The following is a 23,479-nucleotide window of genomic DNA, read 5'->3' on the forward strand; positions in this document are numbered from 1 at the left end:
ATGTGTGAGCTTTTTCTTTTTTAGTCTTTACAGTATGTACGGATTTCTGATTACCAGTAATGTATAAATGTTAAAGCAACAAATTAATAAATACATTTTTGTCAGTGTATTTCAAAGGAAATAGCACCACCATTTCTTTAAATAGCAAAAACAAAATAATTGCAAATCTTTAAAGAAAACAAGATTGCTCCATGACTCTAATGTAAGCATGATATTAGGATATATTTCTTTCAATTAAGGCCAAGCAACTCAACTGTTTTCAGGCTTGGTATATGATCCAGTTGGCTGGATGATGATAATTAAATAGCATTTTCAAATAAGTCTTTGCTGAAAAGGTCTCTTTTTATCTGAATTTGCGCCAAGAAATCTCTTAGAATTTTTATGAATCTGGTTCCTTTCGACAATGGATATCAAGTGGCTTTCTTCTAGTAGATAGTAAATGGAACCTACAAAATGGAAGGGGTTCTGCTAGAAATAATTCATATGAAAGAAGAAAGAACTCTTAGGTCCTGACTCTACTCAATAAATGGTGCCTAGATCTGTACACCTACCGAGTTATGCACTTAACTTACGCTGGGTTTTACTAAACAGTGCTAGAGGTTTTTAGAGTAGGCCGGTGCTCTGACACACATAGGAGTAAGCTGAAATATTGAGGGCAAAGAGACTAAAATTCACAACGTACAAAATTTCTCAAAGGAGAAAGAGGTACATTAAATAATAAGGAAGACATGATTGGAAAAAAAAAGAAAATGTACAATAGGGTTAAAAAGAAACTATTCCAGTTATATAATTGAAAAGAGGAAGGATGGAAGAATAGCCTAATTGGAAGAGTAGAGGGCTATGTACCAAGGATGTTAGAGTTCAAGTTGTTTACTCCGGATACTCTTTGCGATATTGGGTAAATTATTTCACCTTTCATTGTCTCGGGAACCATCTTAAATTAAAATGTTTCTGAGGTACAGACCTACCAACTGTATTTGTATCTGTAGCTCAGCTTGATATTAGATTGGAAAGCTGAATAATTAAAAATCTACCCCCCTCCTTTACAAAGCCACACTAACATTTTTAATGTTGACGGGGGCTGGGGCTGGTGAATTCTATGAGCGTCGGAGCTGTTACCGCCCCAGCCAGCACTAAAAATGCTAGCACAGCTTTGAAAAGGAGGGGGTCAAGTACCAAGGAGAAAAGTCTGGGGGAGGGAGAGGAGAAAACATGAATACTTAACAATAGAAATTAATTTATTCAGTTCATTATATTTCTGTAGATATCACTCCCAGATTCATAAATTATACAACCCACATCAAACGCATAATATTTCATCACAGAGAGAATTCATACTATGAAGGCTAGATCTTTAGATGTGCACCCGTTTGGCTTGTACTGTGGTCATCATCGATCAGCTACTTTAACGATATTGATTTCATATTAACTTTGCAATTTTTCAATCTTCTCTATTTATTGTTATATATGTTTTTTGCTTTTCTTAAAAATTGCTAATGAAAAACATACCTGGTTATTGTAGAAACTGTCAGCTAAGGATCTTTTCCAACATATGTTATCCTACAGTTGTTTCAAGGATTTCCCCTGCAGAGTGAACAAACCATTAATAGCCTTCTTCAAATTGGGATAGCAACAAAATCCTTGATCTTGATATATATATGTTAAATCCCTCTTCCAACAATACTCCATTACTTAAATATGCCCCATCATTCCTTCTTGACTCAATCTATCTTTGCCAAGAAGCCGCAGCACTCTTTGTGATACCTTATTTTTCCTGTATGACTTCACTGAACCCAGAACTCTCCTCCAACGCTACTCTTAAAAGAGTGTCATCCACTCAATTTACAAATTCAAACCTAATGGAGATGCTGTATTTAAGACAAAGATTCATTCTTGCTCTTTATAATTTAGGATGTTTTCATAGTAGCCATCCTCCTACCTCTCAACTATTTGATCTATAATTCTACATTTTAAATCATTAACTTAGGCCCTCATTTACAAAGGTGCGCTAAGTGTTTTAGCGTGCATTTAACGCATGCTAAATCAACGCATGTGTTAACTGCTAATGCGTCCATAGGATAACACGCACGCGTTAGCGTTTATTGCATGATTAGCAAGCGCCAATATTTACCGCGTGCTAAAAAGCATAGCGCACCTTAGTAAAAGAGGGGGGGGGGTTAATGATGATGCTCTTGCCAATGCTGAACCAATGGTGCTTGTAAGGTACTTGATTTATGTTCATTTAAGCAAATGTGGATAGCTCTACTATTTCTTTTTGCATAAATTAGATTGCAGGGGCATATAATTTATACCACCCCTTTGCTCTTACATGACATTGTAGAACTTGATTTAATTGTAATATCTTTTCCAAGCACAGTGGTTATCACACCATTGACAGGTTCAATAACATTCATGCAACTGTACACTTATGGAGTTTTGTGAGACATTATACCTGTATTTTGCCAATATTTCACCTATATTTCATCCTTTTTGATATGCTATTGTAGGAAGTTGTTCAAAACTCAATGACAGTAATCATAACATATAGCAGTGTTTAAAGATAGATTTCTTCAATTGACATGTCCCATAGGCATATTGCATTACGTAAACCAATCTATCTTCTGTTGTTCTTTTTGTATCGAGGCAAAAGATGTATCTGGCCATATTTAGCTCTCAAAAAAGGCTTTCTGTACTGCTGCTCTAGGATATCCTCTCGTTAAGAAACATTGAAGTATTTTAGATTCTCTTAAAATATCATAAAGAACATACTAGCTTTAGCCTCAAAAACTGACTGACTGGCAAGTTGTACTTTAATATGTAAGGATAAAAACTATGAAACTATGAGCATGTTATGTTCTACTGTTTTCTAAACAACGTAGTGTTCAATTTCAAATTATATTTCAGAATGCTTAAATCCGAAAAATCAACTCTATGAAAATCATACAGCATCACAAATTGTAAGTGGGGGATCCCCAGAATTTAACTGTTGTCCGAATTCAATCAATGCTTGTTCTGTGCCTCTCCATAACATTATAATGTCATCCATGAACTTCTTCCAAAAAACAACTGATGACAACTTTTGCTAGTGGTATAAATATGAAGCTTCAAAATGATCCACATACAAAGTTAGTATAGATGGAGCCAAAGTAGTAGCCATTGCTGGTAAAAATCTCCCATGAGCCAAAAATAATTTTCTATGATGATCAATTGAGCTAATTCACACAGAAACTGTCAAAATCCTTTATTTCCAGAGTTCTGGCTATGACATCCATGGTACTTCCTTGTGGTATCTTAATATATGGACAAATGCAAAGTGATGCATATTGGGAAGAATAACCTGAATCACAGTTACCAGATGCTAGGGTCCACCTTGGGGATTAGCGCCCAAGAAAAGGATCTGGGTGTCATTGTAAACAATACAATGAAATCTTCCGCCCAATGTGCGGTGGTGGCCAAAAAAGCAAATTGGATACTAGGGATTATTAAGAAATGGATGGTAAACAAGACTAATAATGTTATAATGCCTCTGGATTGCTCAATTGTGCAACCTCACCTTGAGTATTGCTTTCAGTTCTGCTCTCTTCATCTAAACAAAAAAGATATAATGGCACTAGAAAAGGTTCAAAGAGCGTCCAAGATGATAAATGAGATGGAACTCTTCTTGTATAAGGAAAGACTAAAGTGGTTAGGGCTCTTCAGCTTGGAAAATAGATGGCTGAGGGGAGATTTGATCGAAGTCTACAAAATCTTGTGTGATGTAGAATGGGTATAAGTGGATCAATTTTTTACTGCATTAAGATTTAGAAAGACTAGGGGTCACTCGATGAAGTTACAGAGTAATACTTTTAAAACCAAGAGGAGGAAATATTTTTCACTGAGAGAATAGTTAAGCTCCAGAGGATGTGGTAAGAGCGGTTACACCTTTTTAATGTAGCTGGTTTAAAAAAAAAAAAAAAAGTTTGAACAAAAAAGATTTGGACAAGTTCCTGGAGGAAAAGTCCATAAACTGCTGTTAAGACAGACATGGGAGAAGCCACAGCTTGCCCTGGATCGGTGGCATGGAATGCTGCTACTATTTGGGGTTTTTTCCAGGTACTTGTGACTTGGATTGGCCTCCATGAAGACAGGATACTGGGCTAGATGAGCCAATGAGGCTGTTCTTAACTTCTTTTAAAAATATGGCCACTTTGTTCACACACGTTTGTTTATATGCATTAACCTGTGGGACTTTATAAAAACCATTTTCTGCACGTAATGCATGTATAATATTACCCCCTCGTTGCCTATTTCATATTGTATGAGTTAGTTCTTTTCTTTGCATCTAAAATCAGTTTGTAGGATGTTCTCCTTGTTATAATTATATTAGGATTTTTTGTCAGCACCACCTGCCACAGTGTTCCATTGGGAATGAGATCTGCACCAGTGCCTCTGATTCAGCACACATTGTTAAAAGTCTAATCTATCTTGACTGGGCTGTATCACCTATAAATGGAATTTTTCTTGATTAGTAGCTGTCACAGAAAAAAAAGCACTAACTCGTTTTAACAACATAGTTCTGAAAAAAAAAAAAAAAAAAAAAAAAAAGCTATAGTCATATGCTCTTTTTTCAGTCCTAAATTATAACATTTAGCATACTTGATATTGTTTTTTGGAAGCTCCTTTACTGCTACTAATGACTGGGGAGTCAATTCTGAGTGGTTTGCATTGTAAAGGTGTTACAATACATGAGCTTCAGTAAAGGTGTTACAATACGTGGGCTTCAATAGAGGTGTTATAATATTTGAGCTTCAGTAATGGTGTTGCAATACGTGAGCAAGCCCCCTCCTTTACTAAGGTGTGCTAAATGATCTAGCACACGCTAATCGAATTAGCACATGCTAAACACTAACGCATCCACAGACTAACATGCACACGTTAGAGTTTAGCGTGCACTAATTTGATTAACGTGCGCTAAATTGGTTAGCGCACCTTAGTAAAAGGACCTTTGGAGAAACATACAGTAGCGCAGTGCTTGTAGGCATTCCGTTACTGCATATGTTTGGATTTTGTGCAAGAGTAAAATACCTCCCGATGATTACAATTTAATACATGGGACTCGTTTATGAGTGGTACAGTATAGTAATTTTATTCTGACAATGAATAAATCAGATTTTGCACAGATCCAGTGTTCTCTACCTTAAGATTTTCTCAGCTCAGGTCAGCAGCAGTGAGTCACACAGGCCATCTGCCTGAGCCCAGAGTAATACTTTTAAAACCAATAGGAGGAAATATTTTTTCACTCAGAAAATAGTTAAGCTCTGGGATGGAAGAAGAGAGCATTGGTTTCAAAGTTGGTGAGTGAAATATAAACAACCTGCATTATGCTCATCACCAGCAGCAAAGGAGACATGCTGTATCTACTGAGAAAGTCAAAGTTGAAAGTGATAACATGGAATTAGAACTGAGCATAAACAAGATGAAGATCATGAACGTGGAAAATGTTGAAGATTTTGAACTTGAACGTGATAGAAGTTGTAAAGGATTTCATTCTCCTGGGCTCTTTCGTAAACAAAAAAGCAACTAGCAGGGAAGAAATACTCTGCAGAATAGCACTTAGGCCTCCATTTACGAAACTGTGATAGCAGTTTCGAGCGTGTGGAGCTGCACTGAATGGCCTGCGCTGCTCCGGATGCTTATAGAGTTCCTATGAGCATTGGGAGCAGCGTGGGCCATTCAGCACAGCTCCTCACGCTAGAAACTGCTATCACAGTTTCGTAAAAGATGGGGGTTAGTCATTCTTCCATGAAGGCTCTCAACAAAATATTCAAAGGCAAGGAAATAATACTCCAAAGATAGACTTGTCCATGCACTCATTTTCTCAGTAGTCAATTATGGATGCGAAAGTTGGACACTACAGAAACAAGACAGAAAGAAGATTGACTGATTTGAGCTTTCGTACTCGAGAAGGATTTTATGTGTGATGTAGACCAACAGAAGAACTAAGAAATCAATTCTGGAAGAGAACAAACCAGTTGTCACTCGAAGCAAAATGATGAAGTTATGATTGTCATATTTTGGTCACACTAATAGAGAGATCACTGGAGAAGGACACCATGTTTGGGAAGATGAAGGAATCAGTCAAAGATGGTGACCTGCAATCAGATGGATTGACACGTTGAAAACAACCATGGGGATGATTCTGGAGGACCTTTCCGGACTAGCACAAAACTGATTTCTTTTTAGATCTATAATTCATCGAATCACTAGGACTCAAACATGATTTGATGGCACCTAACAAAACTGAGATACCTGAACTAAAGACCGTGATTTCCAAATAACATTTAGGTACTTCTGTCAGGTGCTGAGTATTGGAAGTCAATATTGAGCACTTAGCTTAACTCCATGACCTGCCCCTATACTTTTTTTTTTTTAATCCTAAATTCAGTAACTCTATAATTAAAGCACCTACAATATACTGTATTTAGGCTTTTCAGCACTGAAACATCTTAAGAGTTAGATTTAGGCTCAACACCTCTAGCAATGGAAAGAACAATTAACTGAGAATAATTAGCTTTGTTTCAAAATACTTGCAATTGCTCTTGCTCTCAAGGTTTTGTGCATGAGGGTCCCGTCCTAACTTTCCTTATATTCCTTCCCATCCATTATGTTCCTCATCTGTTCGTTGACTTATGTCTCTTTCTATTTATTGTTCAAGATTAGAATCAATTAGTGACTTTTTTTTTTCTATTGTCCCATCCACTTGGAACTCTTTACCTTCATATATTCATTCTAAACAATACTGTTCTAAATTTAGAACCTTACACCAGCTACGATGGTAACAGCTCTGACACTCATAGGAATTTTATAAGAATTGGAGCTGTTGGCACTACGACCGGTGCTAAAAACCATGCTGCGGTTTTTAAAAGGGGGGGGGGGGGAAGGGAGGTTATTAAAACCCATCTTTTCACCCATTTGTTCCCTGAGGGGGCTGGGACTCAGCTTAACTAGCAGGTCATTATACTGCATTTCTGTTTTAATGCTCCAATCTGGGATTCCCCCCCCCCACTCTTATGATTCTGTTTGGCTTCCTACCTTTTCTATACCTGCAGTTCTTTTCAAACTGTTCCCAAAGTTATTTTGTGAACTGCTTTGATTTTATTTGAAAGGGGATAGATCAAATTATAAACATAAAAATAAATATACTTCCTGATTCGAGCTATAGGTGAACATGGGGGACACGTCATTGAAAGGGAGGACAAGTTAATTGATTTATTTTATGTTCTGTTTTTACTACAGGGCAGAGGCACTGAAACAGATTCTCAGTGCAGTAGTAGTAGTGGCAGAACTCTCTTCTGTCTTCATGGTGTTTCGCAGTTCTGAGGCTTATATGGATGCTGCGGGGACGGGGCGGTGAATGGGATGGCAGTGGCGGTGACGGGGCGGTGAAAGGGATGGCTGTGACGGTGACGGGGCGGTGAAGGGAACGGCGGTGACGGGGCGGTGCAGAGGATGGTGGGCCGGGGACGGTGCAGTGACGGGGACAGATTTTTTCCCCATGTCATTCTCTACTTCCTACCTCCTGAAGACTTCTTGCATGAGAATTCTTTCTTTACACAAATACCTTCTTTGTGGTTGCATTAAATGCACAGTAAAAGCACAGTCCCGGGTAGAGCTTTGGATTCTTGCTCAGGAATAGTTAAGAAGAAAAAATTTAAAAAAATTTAAATTGAAACAGGTTGGGCAGACTGAATGGACCATTTGGGTCTTTATCTGCCGTCATCTACTATGTTACTATGTAAATTGATTCACGTGATCTGAAAGTTTACAGACTAGATCTTTCTTGCTGGTCCATCCTACAAAGATTTCACATAAATCACTGAGAAAAAAATGACTATTGCAATTACATTGATGGCGTAGCAGACAAAACTTGAGGTCTATCCCTAACACTACAAATTACTTATCGCTGTAAATGATTAATGAATCTGAAAACACAGTCACAACATTTTAAAATTTTCATCCTAAAATGTGTTTGCAAAATGCCAGTGGATGCTGTAACAGAGGTCAAGTTTAGGAGCTGATTCAGATATTGATTCGTTATTTCTGGGCAGTCTGCCGTTTCATCAATAGTTATAAAAGAAGAATGAAGATTGATCAAATGCTCTACGACAGGGGAATATCTTGGGAAATATGTGTACAGATCTATTTTTAATCTCAGACATACAATAATCCATTTTTATGTCAACTCACAATATGTTGATAGTGGTTACAGGAATATTCTATTAAGATTACTTGCTTATACAAGTTTCTGTGTTATTTGAATTGATCTTACTACTTATTCAATTTGTGGCTATGGACTTCTCTTGGTTTGCTGAGGAGTGTAATCCAAGTTTTAAATGCAATTTGGCAAAAGGTATGACAGGAAAAGTAATGAAAAGCTAACAGAAGCTTCTATTTGATGCATCTCCTGGAAAGTAACATAATATTTCTAATCACTGATATACTTTTCTAAAGTTGTTTTCTTTATAAGCTTCTTTATACGGTACTGAGTGACAGAACAGCAAATTGGCTGAATATTTCAGTTAGACTGCATAATGTTTCTATATTAATCCAAAATTAATGGCTTTAATGGTATTTGCAATTCAGTTACCTTAGAATTGTTTTCTTTCTTTGCAGACCATAGAAACCTGAAAATTAATAACAAAATATACAGACCAATAATATATCTGTTAATGTTTTTATTTAAGAATTATTCACACAGAACAATAACTAAATATATCCTATTTGCACAGAAGGTGACAATTCCAATATTGATATGATAAAATATGATATTAGAATTAACATATCATTCACCTATTCTTCAAAATGGGAAAGGGATAGGGTGGGATTGTGGGTTGGGAGAAGCTATTAAAGATCTTGAGCATGATGAGTACCTTAAAAAGGTTAATTAAGGAAATGGTGACAAAACATTCAGCATTAGATTCTAGCTTAAATTAAATGAATGGTTATCAATCCCTTTGTTCACCAGATATTCAGCTTCAGTACCTGGATATTGGCCAGTGCCGAATATCCTGTTCCAGTTCTTAACTGAAAGTGTTGTCTGGTTAGAAACCATATTTAAACAGCTAACTGGCTATCAAATTGGGAAAAGTTAGGGCATCGTCTTTGTTGTCCTAACTTTATTCAATCACGAGCGGAGTTCCGCAGGGGTCGGTGCTGGGACCGCTCTTGTTCAATATCTACATAAATGACCTAGAGGCGGGAACTAAGTGTGAAGTCATTAAATTTGCAGATGACACTAAACTATACAGCAGGGCTCAAACCAAGGCAGACTGCGAGGATCTCCAAAAGGATCTAACGCAGCTGGAAAAGTGGGCCGAAAAGTGGCAGATGAGCTTCAACGTGGGGAAATGCAAGGTCATGCACGTGGGGAAAAAGAACCCGATGTTCACATACAAAATGGGGGGAACACCACTAGGGGTTAGTAACCTGGAGAGAGACCTGGGAGTGATGGTAGACGCAACACTGAAGGCATCGGCGCAATGCGCCACAGCCTCCAGGAAAGCAAACAGAATGCTGGGTATCATTAAGAAGGGTATTACGACCAGGACAAAGGAAGTCATCATGCCGCTGTATCGTGCAATGGTACGGCCGCATCTGGAGTACTGTGTCCAGTACTGGTCGCCGTACCTCAAGAAAGACATGGCGGTACTTGAGGGAGTACAAAGAAGAGCAACCAAACTGATAAAGGGAATGGAAAATCTCCCATATACTGACAGATTGAAGCAGTTGGGACTTTTCTCCCTGGAAAAGCGGAGACTTAGAGGAGACATGATAGAAACCTTCAAGATCCTGAAGGGCATAGAAAAAGTAGACAGGGGCAGATTTTTCAAATTAAGGGGCACCACAAGCACAAGGGGGCATTGGGAGAAATTGAAAGGGGACAGGTTTAGAACAAACGCTAGGAAGTTCTTTTTCACTCAGAGGGTAGTGGACACATGGAACGCGCTTCCAGAGGCTGTTGTAGGCAAGAAAACATTAAATGGTTTCAAAGAAGGTTTGGATAGATTCCTAGAAGAAAAAGGGATTGGGGGGTATAGATAGGTATAGACCATTGCTCAGGCAATGGGCCTGATGGGCCGCCGCGGGAGCGGACCGCTGAGCAGGATGGACCTATGGTCTGCCTCAGCGGAGGCAACTTCTTATGTTCTTATGTTCTTAGGGGTCCTTCTACTAAGCTACATTGGGGGCTAATGTGTGCCTAATGCAACTTAAAATGGTGTACTACAAGAGGGGAACACCACAAACCAAGAAAAGAGAAAGACTTGCCTTACTATAGTGAACAAGCGGCAAAGAAGGCAAGAGAGATGTCCTAAAAACCAAGTATAATTTTATTGTTTAAGAGCATTATATCCCAACAAGGATCCAAGTTTCGGCATAAGGATATGCCTTCATCAGGAGACACTAAAAACATAGAGTGGCATAATCAAAAGAAATGTCTAAGTCCGATTGGCACATAGGGCGCTAGTTAATCAAAGTCGGCAGCAGAAAAATGTCCATTTTCGAAAAGTGCATCCAAAATGTGATATTTTTTCAAAAATTGTCTACCTGTACGTCCAGGCGTTTAATCGCCCAGACTGCCACTATGTCTTTGTACTGCATTCTCAACCAAAAATGTGTCCCAAATGCCCAGAATAAGACCTTTTAGATGTGGGATACCCAGTCCCTCTTGCTGCCACCCCCAAGATATCCCCCAGCTGGAGGGATGTCCAGTCCCTACAGCTGGAACCCCTGAAGCCACCCCCCTCAAATATCCATGGCAAGAGTGCCCAATTCCTCCTACTATTACCTTACCAAGATATCTACCAGCAAGAGGGATTGCCAGTCCCTCCAGCTAGTACCCGCACACTGAAGAGCATGCTCCTAGACCCCACCCCAAGCCCATCAGGATCCCACAGTACCTTTTTTAAGTTGGTCGGTCAGAGAGATACTCTCTCCTCCAGTCGGCAGGCCCGCCTCCACTGAATGGCAGGCCTGCCCCTTCACGATACATCATGGAATGCATCAGGGAGGGGCCAAATGCCCTGATTGGCCCAGGTGCATAATACCACTCCCATAGGAGGGACCTTAGGCACATGGGCCAATCAGAATCTCAGGCTTCTCTCCCAGTGCATTCTGGGATGCACTGGGAGTGACCTAAGACTCCAATTGGCCAGATCCCTTAGGCCACCCCCATGTAGAAACAAAGAAAATGAAGGCATATAGGGATCATATGGTCCATCTAGTCTGCTATCTATGCCGTTTACAACCCCTTCCTCTACCTTAGAGATCCAATATACTTATCCCAAGCTTTCTTGATTTCAGATACATTTTTCATCCCTATGACATCCACCAGGAGACCATTCCACAAATTCACTACTCTTCCCATGAAAAAGTATTTTCTGAGGTTACTTCTGAGTCTATCCATTTTCACCTTAATCCTATACCCCCTCATTCCAGAACTTCTTTCCAGTTGAAAGATAATCTCCTCCTATGCATATATGCCATGTAAGTGCTTAATGCTGTGGTAAAAATGGCCTTTAGCATGCAGAAAAGACCCATGTAAAGACATGCTAAAAGCCATATTTTGTGTTAAACTGTAATTGAGAGACTGACTCAGTAAATAACACAACCAATGAGAAGGGCCCGCTGTGCAAAAACTCAGCTCAGAGACATAAAACTCTGAAGAGGGGGGGGGGGGTTACCCCCTCTTAGGGAAAGAGTTTATCATCCAATCATCGCTTAATCAATGTTAAAAGTGGGTCCAGCTCAAAGGTGTAAAAATTTTTAACTGTATATATATCTTAATTGAAGTACTGTATACAATAAGTTCAAAAAACTCTTGCACTCAGGTTAACACTGGAAACTAAAAAACCTCACTTAGCTTAGTTTAAAGGAAAGCTCATCAGGGTCCCAACGCGGCCCCGTTTCGGTGTCTGCTTCAGGAGACCCCGCCAACTGAAATTTTATAAGCCAATACAACCAGTGCCTCATGTCAAACAAATCCAGCAGGGCCAGCTGAAAGTATAAATGCGAAACCTGGAAGAGAGTTCTCAATGAGCATTACAAATGACTTAATTAAATGATAAGAAGTGACTCAATATATGTTTTTTATGGATATTACATTGAAATAATTTATGTCAACGGTCTAAATCACAATAAAGTTGAACAGGTCTCCATACTCTAAGGAATGAGCTAATAGAATGATGTTTTTCAGCTATTACACTTTCAAATTTTTTGGTTATATATACCGTGTTCCAAAATACAATGTATTCTACCATAGATAAGTCCTTCCAACAGTGCAAGATATTTTTAAAAGCTAAAAATAATAAGATGTTAAGTAAACTGGCAATGGACTTGGACATAGAATATGTGAGACCATATTGTCCAAGAATAATAATTTTAATATGTAAAGGTTCATTACTATTTAGAATGTTGGATATGGTGTTCCAGACTTTATTCCAATACAATTTAAGCTTAACAATTTTCTGAGTGAAAAAAAATATATATTTCCACCTATTGGTTTTAAAACTAATTTCCCTTTAATTTCATCAAGTGTACCCCGTGTCTTGACGGAGTAAAAATTCAATCCACTTGTACCAAATCTAAACAACTCATGATTTTGTAGCCTTCAATCCTATCTCCCCTCAGCCATCTGTTTTCCAAGCTGAAGAGTCCTAACCTGTTTAGTCTTTCCTCATTCAAAAAGAATTCCATCACCTTTATCATCTTGATTGCTCGTCTTTGAACCTTTTCTAGTTCCACTATGTCTTTTTTTGAGATAAGGTGATCGGAATTGAGCGCGATACTCAAGGTGTATAAATTGTGGTCCTGGTTCTATAAAAGACAATTAAAGCTAGGTACCCAGATTGGCTTGCTTAGCTGATCCAGGTGCTTAACTTAGGCCCCCTTTTATGAAGCTACATCAGTCTTTTTTTTTTTTTATTTCTGGCTGTGGCTGTAATAGATCAGACACTACTAGGAATTCTATGATATTCAATGCTTTTACTGCTGCTGCTGGTGGTAAAAAAGCTTAATGCGGAGGAGGAGGGGTTAAATCAATTTTTTAAAAAAATTTTTAAAAAATCAATTTTTTAAAAAATTTTTTTAAAAAATCAATTTTTAAAAAAATTTTTTTAAAAAATAAATTTTTTAAAAAAATATGTATTTGTTGGGAGAAAGCTATCCACAAATATTTGTGTGAGGCGTACCTCGTTTTCCAAAGCACTGATGTTGAGATTCACCAATAAGCTTATAAAATAGTTCATAACATTACATTATATTACATTACTGACTTCTATTCCGCCTGTACCTTGCAGTTCTAACCATTGTATTGCCCTAATCTTCCTATTAAAACATTATCATTTCTGTTCATTTACATTAATACCCAATCCATTAAAATTATAGGCCTTCTTTTACTAAGCCGCAATAGAGGTTTCTATCGTGGCTTAGAGCGCTAATGTTCCGATGCTGCTCTGATACTCTTAGGAGTTCAGCGCATCAGAGGGGAGTGTGTGGCGCAGTGGTCAAAGCTACGGCCTCAACACCCTGGGGTTGTAGGTTCAATCCCACACTGCTCCTTGTGACCCTGGACAAGTCACTCAATTCCCCCATTGCTCCAGGTACATTAGATAGATTGTGAGTCCACTGGGGCAGACAGGGAAAATGCTTAAGTACCTGCATAAATTAATGTAAACCGTTCTGAGCTCCCTTGGGAGAACAGTATAGAAAATTGAATAAATAAATAAATAATTAAATTTCATTTTCCCATGATAAGAAAATAGTTAAAGAAGAAAGGGAGGGAGGGGATATGGGAGGGGGATTTATACTCTTTATTATAAATTAATAAATGATATTCATACATGAAAACAATGTAATAAAGAGAGGGGAAAAAGGTTAATAATTTAAAAAATAATTGATAAAATCATTACAATATATATGTTGTATAACTTTATAAGAAAAATAATTACAGTTATATGATATATAAAATCATAAGAAATATAAGATAAGAAATGTTATGTACAAAATATATTATAGAAATATCAAGTGTATTATTAAGATAATTGTATGAAAATTTATGACACTTGTTAAATGAAAAAATCAATAAAAAACTTAAATCATTGAATAAATAAATGAAATAAGAGCAGCATTTAGCACTCTGGGCTGAGGTAGAAACTTCTACCACAGTTTAGTAAAAGGGGGAATATATTTTCATCCTGAGTCTTTTAATGTTCAATATTCCAAAGCACTTATATCATCAATAATAATAATGTAACTCTACTATAATATCTGAATGTTAAGTTTTCCTGTTCACTTTACTCAGAGAAAATGCAGTTCAATTATCTTAGAATCCTTTTCTTGGTTTGTTTTTTGTTTTTAGTATCAACATTTTGGCCTCCTTTTATCAAGGTGCGCTAGCGGGGTTAGCGTGTTGGACATGTAATCACGCGCTAACCCCCCGCGGCAAGCCAAAAAACTAATGCCTCATCGATGGAGGGGTTAGCGACTAGCGCGGCAGGTGGTTTAACGTGTGGTATTCCGCGCATTAAACCCCCTACCCCTTGATAAAAGGACCCCTTTATTGAGAATTTTTACGAAAGATGTATAACAAATAAAACAATACACGATCAAGCTGCAAATTCACAAGTCAGAGATAGAAAGAAGTCGTAATATACTAACATTCAATTCCTTACAGAATGTATCGAGAGGAGCCCAAGTCCCAGTAAAACTGGCAAGATTATTTTGCTTGAACGCTATTATTTCTTCGTGTTTCCTGATGATACAAAGATGATTCCACCATTCGTGAAAGTTAAGTTTAGAATTATCCTTCCAATTACAGATAATATGATGAATAGTTAATGCAATTATAATATCAAAAATTTTCATGACTGGTGATGGTATGGAGATATCTGGGTTTGAAGAGCGCAGTATGATGGATTTATATGAGAAAGGTAACTTACCATTCATATGGATTATAGAGAGAATTCTGGACCAAATGCCCGACCAATAAATTTGTAGGTTAGAACATGCATAAAGGAGATGCATGAGAGTCCCAGGTTGCTGATGGCAAGACCAACAAAGCTCCGACGAAGAGGGATGTAACAATTTAGCAATTTTAGTAGGGTCCCAATAGGCTCTTTGGATGGTAAAATATGTACAATCCTTTTCTAAACTGAATTCTAGTGTCCTGATCTGGTTGTTATTATTGTTGCATTCTTTTTTTTGTTGTTTTTACCAGTATGACCAGTTACAAAATTGAAAACAAACAGAAGATCCTTTGTTTATTTTATTTTTAATATTTTGGCCTTAAAACTTTCTGACATTTTGACTGGATTTTCCGTCAGGTACTTTTGATCTGGATTAGTCTCCATGAAGATGGGATTCTGGGTTAGATGGTCAATTTGTCTGACACAGTAACGGCTATTCTTATGGTTTTTTTTTTTAATTCCTAATAGTGGCTAAAGTTATTTATGCACTTAACTGCTAATTGGTGCCAATTAAGTCCAATTATAGTAAATAATTAGCTAACTCTAAAAAAACAGACAATTATCAAATTATGTTATGTATGCAGCTGACATTATTCTACATGCAAATGTGTGCTCTAGTTGGAAATTTGAGTATGTAAGTTTATAGAATTATGCATGAATAAGCAGAACTGCTGTGACTGAACCAATAACATGAGAGGAAGCAGAAGACCTGGCATAGATTGTCCCAGTAAAATATAATCATTATTGAATTTTTATTAAATAGGACTCAAACTCTTGAATATATATATTTTAAGTAGCTGAAAAGTAAAAAGGACAAGGGTGAAAGTTGAGTGGTTGGAGAGGCAGAAAACTGTCAGGAAGAGCTAAACAGGAAAGATTGGTATATCAAAGACAGGAATAGTGACAGAATGAAACAATTAGCATATGCTAAGTCCTACAAAAAAAGAAAGAATAACACCCCAAAAGTGGTATAAAGGGGAAGATGGATGTGTTTTTTTTTCTCTCACCAAACCCTTCCAATTCACTATTTTTGAAGCTCATTCTGTAGTTGGATTTCTATGGTGGTTATCTTCAATGTGTCTAAGGCAGAGGTCCCCCCAAAGTCCCTCTTTGAGGGCCGCAATCCAGTCGGGTTTTCAGGATTTCCCCAATGAATATGCATTGAAAGCAGCGCATGCACATAGATCTCATGCATATTCATTGGGGAAATCCTGAAAACCCAACTGGATTGCGGCCCTCAAGGACCGGAGTTGCCCATGTCTGGTCTAGGCCAGGGATCTCAAAGTCCCTCCTTGAGGGCCGCAATCCAGTCGGGTTTTCAGGATTTCCCCAATGAACATGCATTGAAAGCAGAGCATGCACGTAGATCTCATGCCTATTCATTGGGGAAATCCTGAAAACCCGACTGGATTGCGGCCCTCAAGGAGGGACTTTGGGGACCCCTGGTCTAAGGGCTCCTTTTACTAAGCTACGTTAGGGCTTTAATGTGCAGAATAGTGTGCACTTCATTGCCGCGCCTGCTACGCCTTAACGCCAGCATTGAGCTGGCGTTAGTTCTAGCTGTGTAGCGTGCGGTAATATCCTGCATGCATGCTAAAAACGCTAGCACACCTTAGTAAAAGGAGCCCTAAATCTCAAGGGGGGCGTGTTAGAAGTATGACTTGGGCGGCACTAGGATGAGCTTTTGATTTTCTGCGATAATTGAACATTTTAGAAAATATCCAGGTCACAGTTTAGATGTTTGGGGCTAGACTTGTTTTGATGACATACTTCATAAGTGCCAAAAGATGTTTAAACTGACCCCTGAGGGGCTGCTGATCCCACCACCCCCCACCCCCAAAGATATGAATGAAACAGTACTAACCTGCCTGTATAATATATTTATTTATTCAATTTTCTATACTGTTCTACAAGGAGAGCTCAGAACAGCTTACATGAATTTATTCAGGTACTCAAGCATTTTTCCCTATCTGCCCCAGTGGGCTCACAATCTATCTAATGGACCTGGGGCAATGGGGGGATTGAGTGACATGTCCAGGGTCACAAGGAGCAGTGTGGATTTGAACCTACATCCTCAGAGTGCTGAGGCTGTAGCTTTAACCACTGTGCCACTCTAGAAATTAAAATGTAGTAAAAGTAAGCCAAGTAAAGGACAATCAAGCCATTGTGACATCACTGATGAGGTTGGCTCTTAGGCATTGGTGGAATGAGGCATTATGATGTCACAATACCAGCTCTAGTTATCAGAGGCTGAAAATGTTCACACAGTCAGTTTATTCAATTTTCTATGCCGTTCTCCCAGGGGAACTCAGAACGGTTTACATGCATTTATTCAGGTCCTCAAGCATTTTTCCCTGTTTGTCCCAGTGGGTTCACAATCTATCTAATGTACCTGGGGCAATGGGGGGATTAAGTGACTTGCCCAGGGTCACAAGGAGCAGCGTGGATTTGAACCTACATCCTCAGAGTGCTGAGGCTGTAGCTTTAACCACTGTGCCACTCTAGAAATTAAAATGTAGTAAAAGTAAGCCAAGTAAAGGACTGGCAAGCCATTGTGACATCACTGATGAGTTTGGCTCTTAGGCATTGGTGGAATGAGGCATTATGACATCACAATACCAGCTCTGGTTATCAGATGAAGCTTTTCACACTATTCAATTTTCGATACTATTCTCCCAGGGGAGCTCAGAATAGTTTACATGAATTTATTCAGGTGCTTACAATCTATCTAATGTACCTGGGGCAATCAAGTGACTTGCCCAGGGTCACAAAGAGCAGTGCGGGTTTGAACCCACCACCCCAGGGTGCTGAGGCTGTAGCTTTAACTACTGCGCCATACTCTCACTAAACTAAACTAAACCTTAAGCTTATATAACGCATCTTCTCTATAACAGTAGAGCTCGGCACAGTTTACAAGAAAATTTGAAAGGAGAACGGATACGGTATGGATTTGGAATAGTATGGAGAGGAGCGAAATTTACAACTTTGAAAATAGCCAAGTTTTCAGATGTTTTCAAAATGGTTGGAAAGAACCCAGATCGCGCAGATGAATAGGAAAATCATTCCACAGCTCAGTAATTTTGAAAAGTAGAGACTTCCCTAATTTACCAATGTAGGTAACGCCTTTCATCGTAGGAAAGGACAATTTAAATTTTTGAGTAGATCTGGTAATGTCAGATCTTACAAAATTCCAAGACAGGGGAATTAAAGGAGGAAGTTTGCCATGCAAGATCTTAAAAATTAAGTAGGCACATTTAAAATAAACCCTGGAAATTATAGGAAGCCAATGAAGTTTTAGCAAGCAGATTCCTGGGGTAGCCTATGTGCGGTGTAGTGGGCTGCAGAGATGGGGATCCTTATCCCGCTCTGACTACTACACCTATAATGTGTAACCATGGGTTACAAAAATAAGTTTGAAATAGAAGTTTTTATTTTGAAGTAAAAAGTTTTGTTTGCTAGCTGGGTAATTTAATGCTGTATTTGCCTGCCTGAGAGTGAGAATTCTGGAATGTTTATGTCTACATCAGGTCTGATGAGATCACGTAGCAGTGAGAAGTGCAGGTCAGGATTTTAAAACTGCCAGAGAGAGAAAAAAAAGAGTTGGGAAGAGTTCAATTTGAAAGACAGGTTGGTCTGGGGTTGGTTTGAGAATAGTTTAAAATACATCAGGGCTGGCAAAGTTAGGGAATTTCAATTATTTTTCTTTTCTATGGGTAGTTAGAGAAATTAAAGCAACAAACATATTTTTCAGGGTGTTAGGGTTTTGCTCCCTTTGATTTCTTTAAGTTAGGAAGTAGGTTTGCTGTTGATGAAAACTGAATCTCAAAAGAAGAAAGAAGAAGCGCTGGTACCCAACGGCGGTGTAAAATAAACAACGGAGTCCTGTGAAAAAATTTACATTTGAAATCTGTGAGAAAAATCTTTTGAAAGGACTAAATTCTATGAGGAAAAGTTTATTTGAGATTTTATGTTAAAGTTATTTGGATATATATCTTTTAGAAATTGTAATAATAAAATAACAAAAACTCATTTCTTGTAAATTTTTTTTAAAGGTAATTTTAGATTTTATGTTTAACTTTTCCCTCTCAAGAGACTGAAAATAGTGAGTTTCAAAGAGGGAGGGGTTACATTTTGAATATGTGAGCCATCCAAAATCCACCTGCAAATTTGGAATCGTCTTCCGTCTTTTTTTAAGAGACGAAAAACAGTTATATAAATTTAAAATTGTTCTTAAAATTTTTCTATTTAATGATGCTTTTCAGAATTAGGTTCTGAAATGGTTGATATTATCCATTAACAGTGATAGATAGACTCTCTAAAATACCAGAAACTAGCCTTATAAGGCTAAAACCCTTCCCTCCCTTAATGTGTTTACCTTGAATGTCTCTTTGCTTTTAAAAATTGTACTTCTCCCCCTTTCTTTCCTTCTGTTTCTTGTTAGTATTAACATACGTATTGTTTATATGTCTTCTTTGTATGTATCATTTATTTTAATGTAAATCGCTTAGAAATTATATAAGCATTTTATCAAATTTTTACTAAAACTTGGAAACTTGGAGGTGACACCTTCAGGCATAAGAGGGATTGGAAAGGAATTGGGACTTGTATAGTGTCTTTTTGTACTTATATAACCACAGTCAAAGTGGTTTACATATAGGTTCTTCAAGCATTCTCCCCATCTGTCCTGATGGGCTCACAATCTGTATCTATTTGTGTTGTGTATAGTTGGGTCCGGTGGGTTCTAGAGGCTGTTTTAAACATGGTTATGTTCTATACTGGATTTTTGTGTGTCTTTCACAAAACGACTAAACTCAGATTTGGATGTCATGTTGAAAATACTGCTCCACATGTAATATAATGTAATGTATATAACATCCCATTTTCTAAACAGATATGCTATACAAGATGGGCTTCTTATGGATTACATTTGATATGCGTATGAGTTTCTAAAGTATATCTATAAAATAACAAATAATTATTTCAATGCTTATAGTATATTGAACAATCAAATAGCACATCTCATTTTATCTTCATACAATGTACATATATATATATATATATATATATATATATATACCGTATGTTCTCATCCGCCTCTGTCTCATACCACTCACGCAAAGGTATCTGTTTTTCAAACTCTCTCTAATAAATATGAACTACTTACATTTTTCATTCATCAATCTTATTTTCAAATGAGTATAAAATAAGCATTCAAAAGGACCAATTTGAGCATGACCAATATATGCTTCATTGTACAAAGTCTATTTTAGGCGGTGACATGAACATTTGCATTGACATTATAAATTCAGCTAACATTAGGACCTACCTACTAAACTGTACCAGCTGCTTTTGTGGCAATTAATGCACAGTAACAGTTAATGTGGCTCCTTATAAGTTAATGTGTGGTGATTTTCTCATTAACTGCTAACATGGAATGAAGTGGAAAATAAGCTGAGAATTGTCAGAGATTATTCCTTACAGTTATCACAGAGTAAGCGGCTGCAAGTTAACTATTAGTGTGGCAGATGATGCAGCATTTGTATATCCACATATGCAATAAAGAGCCTGAGAGCTGATCCCGATGGGTGACTGTTACAATGGGCTGGATGGCCTGAGTTGGCCGTCCATGGGGAGACAGCTCACAGGCAATTGAGGAGAGGTAATTCAGGAAGGGGGACGGCGGGAAGTGTGAGGTGAAATTTGGCTTCCCGCCGAGCAGCCGAAAAGCGATTGGCTGCGGGAAAGGAACAGGGCATGATGGGTAGGGGGTATAAGGACCCATGCCTCCGAGGCACAGGGTTCTTCCCTGTTCCTCAGAGGCAGCTTTCACTCCCACCCTCACTTTTTTTATAGGGGGTTAGCTTGGGAGGTGGGGCTTGGGGCTGTCGCAGCTACGGTAATCCCAAGATACAAGGTTATAGCTCATCAGACGATGAATGGTTATTTGGTAGTGAGCTCTGTTGAGTGGTGATGCCGTGTGTCAGGTGTTGAGTGGTGATGCCATGTGTGAAAGGGGCATGGAGGTTCATGCCTACCCCCCACCCATCTCATCGGGGGATGAGCGGTTAGGGGGAAGTGAGCTCAAGTGAGCAAATATTCCTTGAGGCAGGTGGCACGGAATGGGGGCATGGAGGTCCATGCCCACCCCTTAGTCTCTTGCTAACATGTGGGGGCCAGGGGAATACAATTTTGAGTTTTTGTCAAATTGCCATGTTTTGTAGCTCGTGAGGTGAAGCAAGTTTTGATTGCTTATTTATTTGTTGTCCCAATTAACAGAGCTGCGGCCTGGTTATTACCATCAATAAAGTGTCTGCGGCCTATTTATTGTTAAAGTTATTGCTGAGGTTATATAAGAGTTTATAATCAAGTAAAGTGAGGGCCTTGGTAATTAAGGGGGTTAGGGAGAGGATGGAGGAGGGGGAGGGTTAATGGGATGACAACTTGGCCATTCCAGATCCATATGTTACTAACTGCATCATGATATTTACCATTCAGTTAATTAAGATGCTGTAAAGAACTTTTGTAATTGAATGTCAAAATGTTAGGAATGTTCCAACAGTTAATACGGAAGTTTTGTATTTACCATTTGCTAATTTTGACCAAGGTCAAATCTTGGTAAAGGTCAAATCTTTCCACATTTTAGCAAATATGCCCTATTGTATGATTTAATCCCAAAGGTTAGTACTTTCTCAATTTAAATATAGCATACTTAGGGCTCCTTTAACGAAGGCGCGGTAGCGGTTTAATGCGCATAATAGCGTGCGCTAAACCGCCGGCCGTGCTAGCTGCTACCGCCTCCTCATGAGCAGGCGGTAGTTTTCTGGCTAGCGTGGGAGTAAGCGCGTGATTAATAGTCGCGCGCGTTAAAGTCGCTACCGTGGCTTCGTAAAAGGAGCCCTTAGAGTTATGTTTACTTAAAGTTCTAATAGAAGGGCTTAGTGCGTACTTCTGATAAGATTTTTTTGGGGACAAGTGGACTGCCATTCTGAACTGATGCAGCCACAATTTGATGTTCTTAATAACTGAGACTATAGGTCAAGTAGAAGTGGATTTAAAATTGAAAACAACTGCACGAGAAACAGAATTAACGTAGAAATGCAATTTAGATGAATATGATAAACAAATGAAAGAACTGCAACAATCCTTGACAGCGTTTCGGAAGTTGATAAAACAGATGAAGATTAAGAAATTTAGAAGAGACGAGAGGGATTATCAGAATGACAAGGTGTATTATTGGGATGGGAAAATCAAAGATGGCAGGGCCGTGGAAGGTTGTGTTTGAGGACACCTCTGCCGAATTGGAATACAGTAGTAAAGAGAATGGAGATAATAATAAAAATAATAATAACTTTATTTTTTCTATACCGCCATAATCTTGTGACTTCTAGACGGTTTACAGTGAAAGAGAGCTGTACAATCAGTGAATTACAAGTTGAGAACAGGTAGGAAGTCACTGAGTCATCAGTGTTTATAGGTTACAAATAGGTTACAGTATAATCTTAAGCATTTTACATCAAAGGAGCTGGATGGTCAGCGAGTTAGAGAATACAGCTGATGAGGAAGACACTGAATAGTCTAGAGAAGAATAGAATACGTTTGTGAAGAAGTGTAGTATCAGATGGGAGGAACACAGAAAAAGAGGTTTTTGTATCAAGTCAACAAGATACAGGTAGAGAGCAACTGAGAGAGTGTCAAAGAGGCAAGAATTGGCAAACCAATACAGGAGGGACGAAGACACGAAAGAATCAGCAATAATACATTTCTCCAGCCATGAACTTACTGTACAACAGAGGCAGGTGTTAGAACTTGGACTTGGGGCTCCTTTTACTTAGCTGCGTTAAGGCATTAACGCGCGGAATAGTGCGTGCTGAATTGCCGCGCGTGCTAGACTTTAACGCCAGCATTGAGCTGGTGTTAGTTCTAGCCACGTAGCGCGCGGTAATATCCTGCATGCGCTAAAAGCGCTATTGCACCTTAGTAAAAGGAGCCCTGAGTTTTGTACCAGTTAGTCCATACGATATCTGTAGAACAATAATAGCTTTTTTGAGATTCGTAAGAAAACTGCAATTAATGAAAATCCTCCCAGCATGGATATTTCTATCTGTAGACCTAAATCTACATGAATTCCTCTGGGACAGCTGAATCTTTTGATAAAGATATATTATTAAACTTAACTAAACTAAACTAAACCTTGGGTTTATATACCGCACCATCTCCACAAATGCGGAGCTCGGCACGGTTTACAGGAAGAAGGATGAGAGAGGAACTACAGTGGAGAGATTAAAGAGTTAGTTGTAAAGGGGAAGGTGAGAGGCCTAAGAGGGGGGAAGTGTTACAGTTTTGAGAATAGCCAGGTTTTTAGGTGTTTGCGGAAGAGTTGGAGGGAGCTTGAGGTTCGGAGTGGGGAGGTGAGGTTATTCCAGATCTCAGTGATTCTAAAGGGGAGGGATGACCCAAGTTTGCCTACATGGGAAATA

At 38.5% G+C, this 23,479-nt stretch overlaps 1 long non-coding RNA gene across 1 annotated transcript in view; it reads left to right on the plus strand.

The window, feature by feature from the left end:
* The window catches only part of LOC117359638, a 52,347-nt gene that overhangs the window by 19,934 nt on the left and 8,934 nt on the right, over positions 1-23,479 (plus strand). The window lies entirely within an intron of this gene.

The sequence above is a fragment of the Geotrypetes seraphini genome, chromosome 4 (assembly GCF_902459505.1).
Source record: "Geotrypetes seraphini chromosome 4, aGeoSer1.1, whole genome shotgun sequence".
Classification (NCBI taxonomy): domain Eukaryota; kingdom Metazoa; phylum Chordata; class Amphibia; order Gymnophiona; family Dermophiidae; genus Geotrypetes; species Geotrypetes seraphini.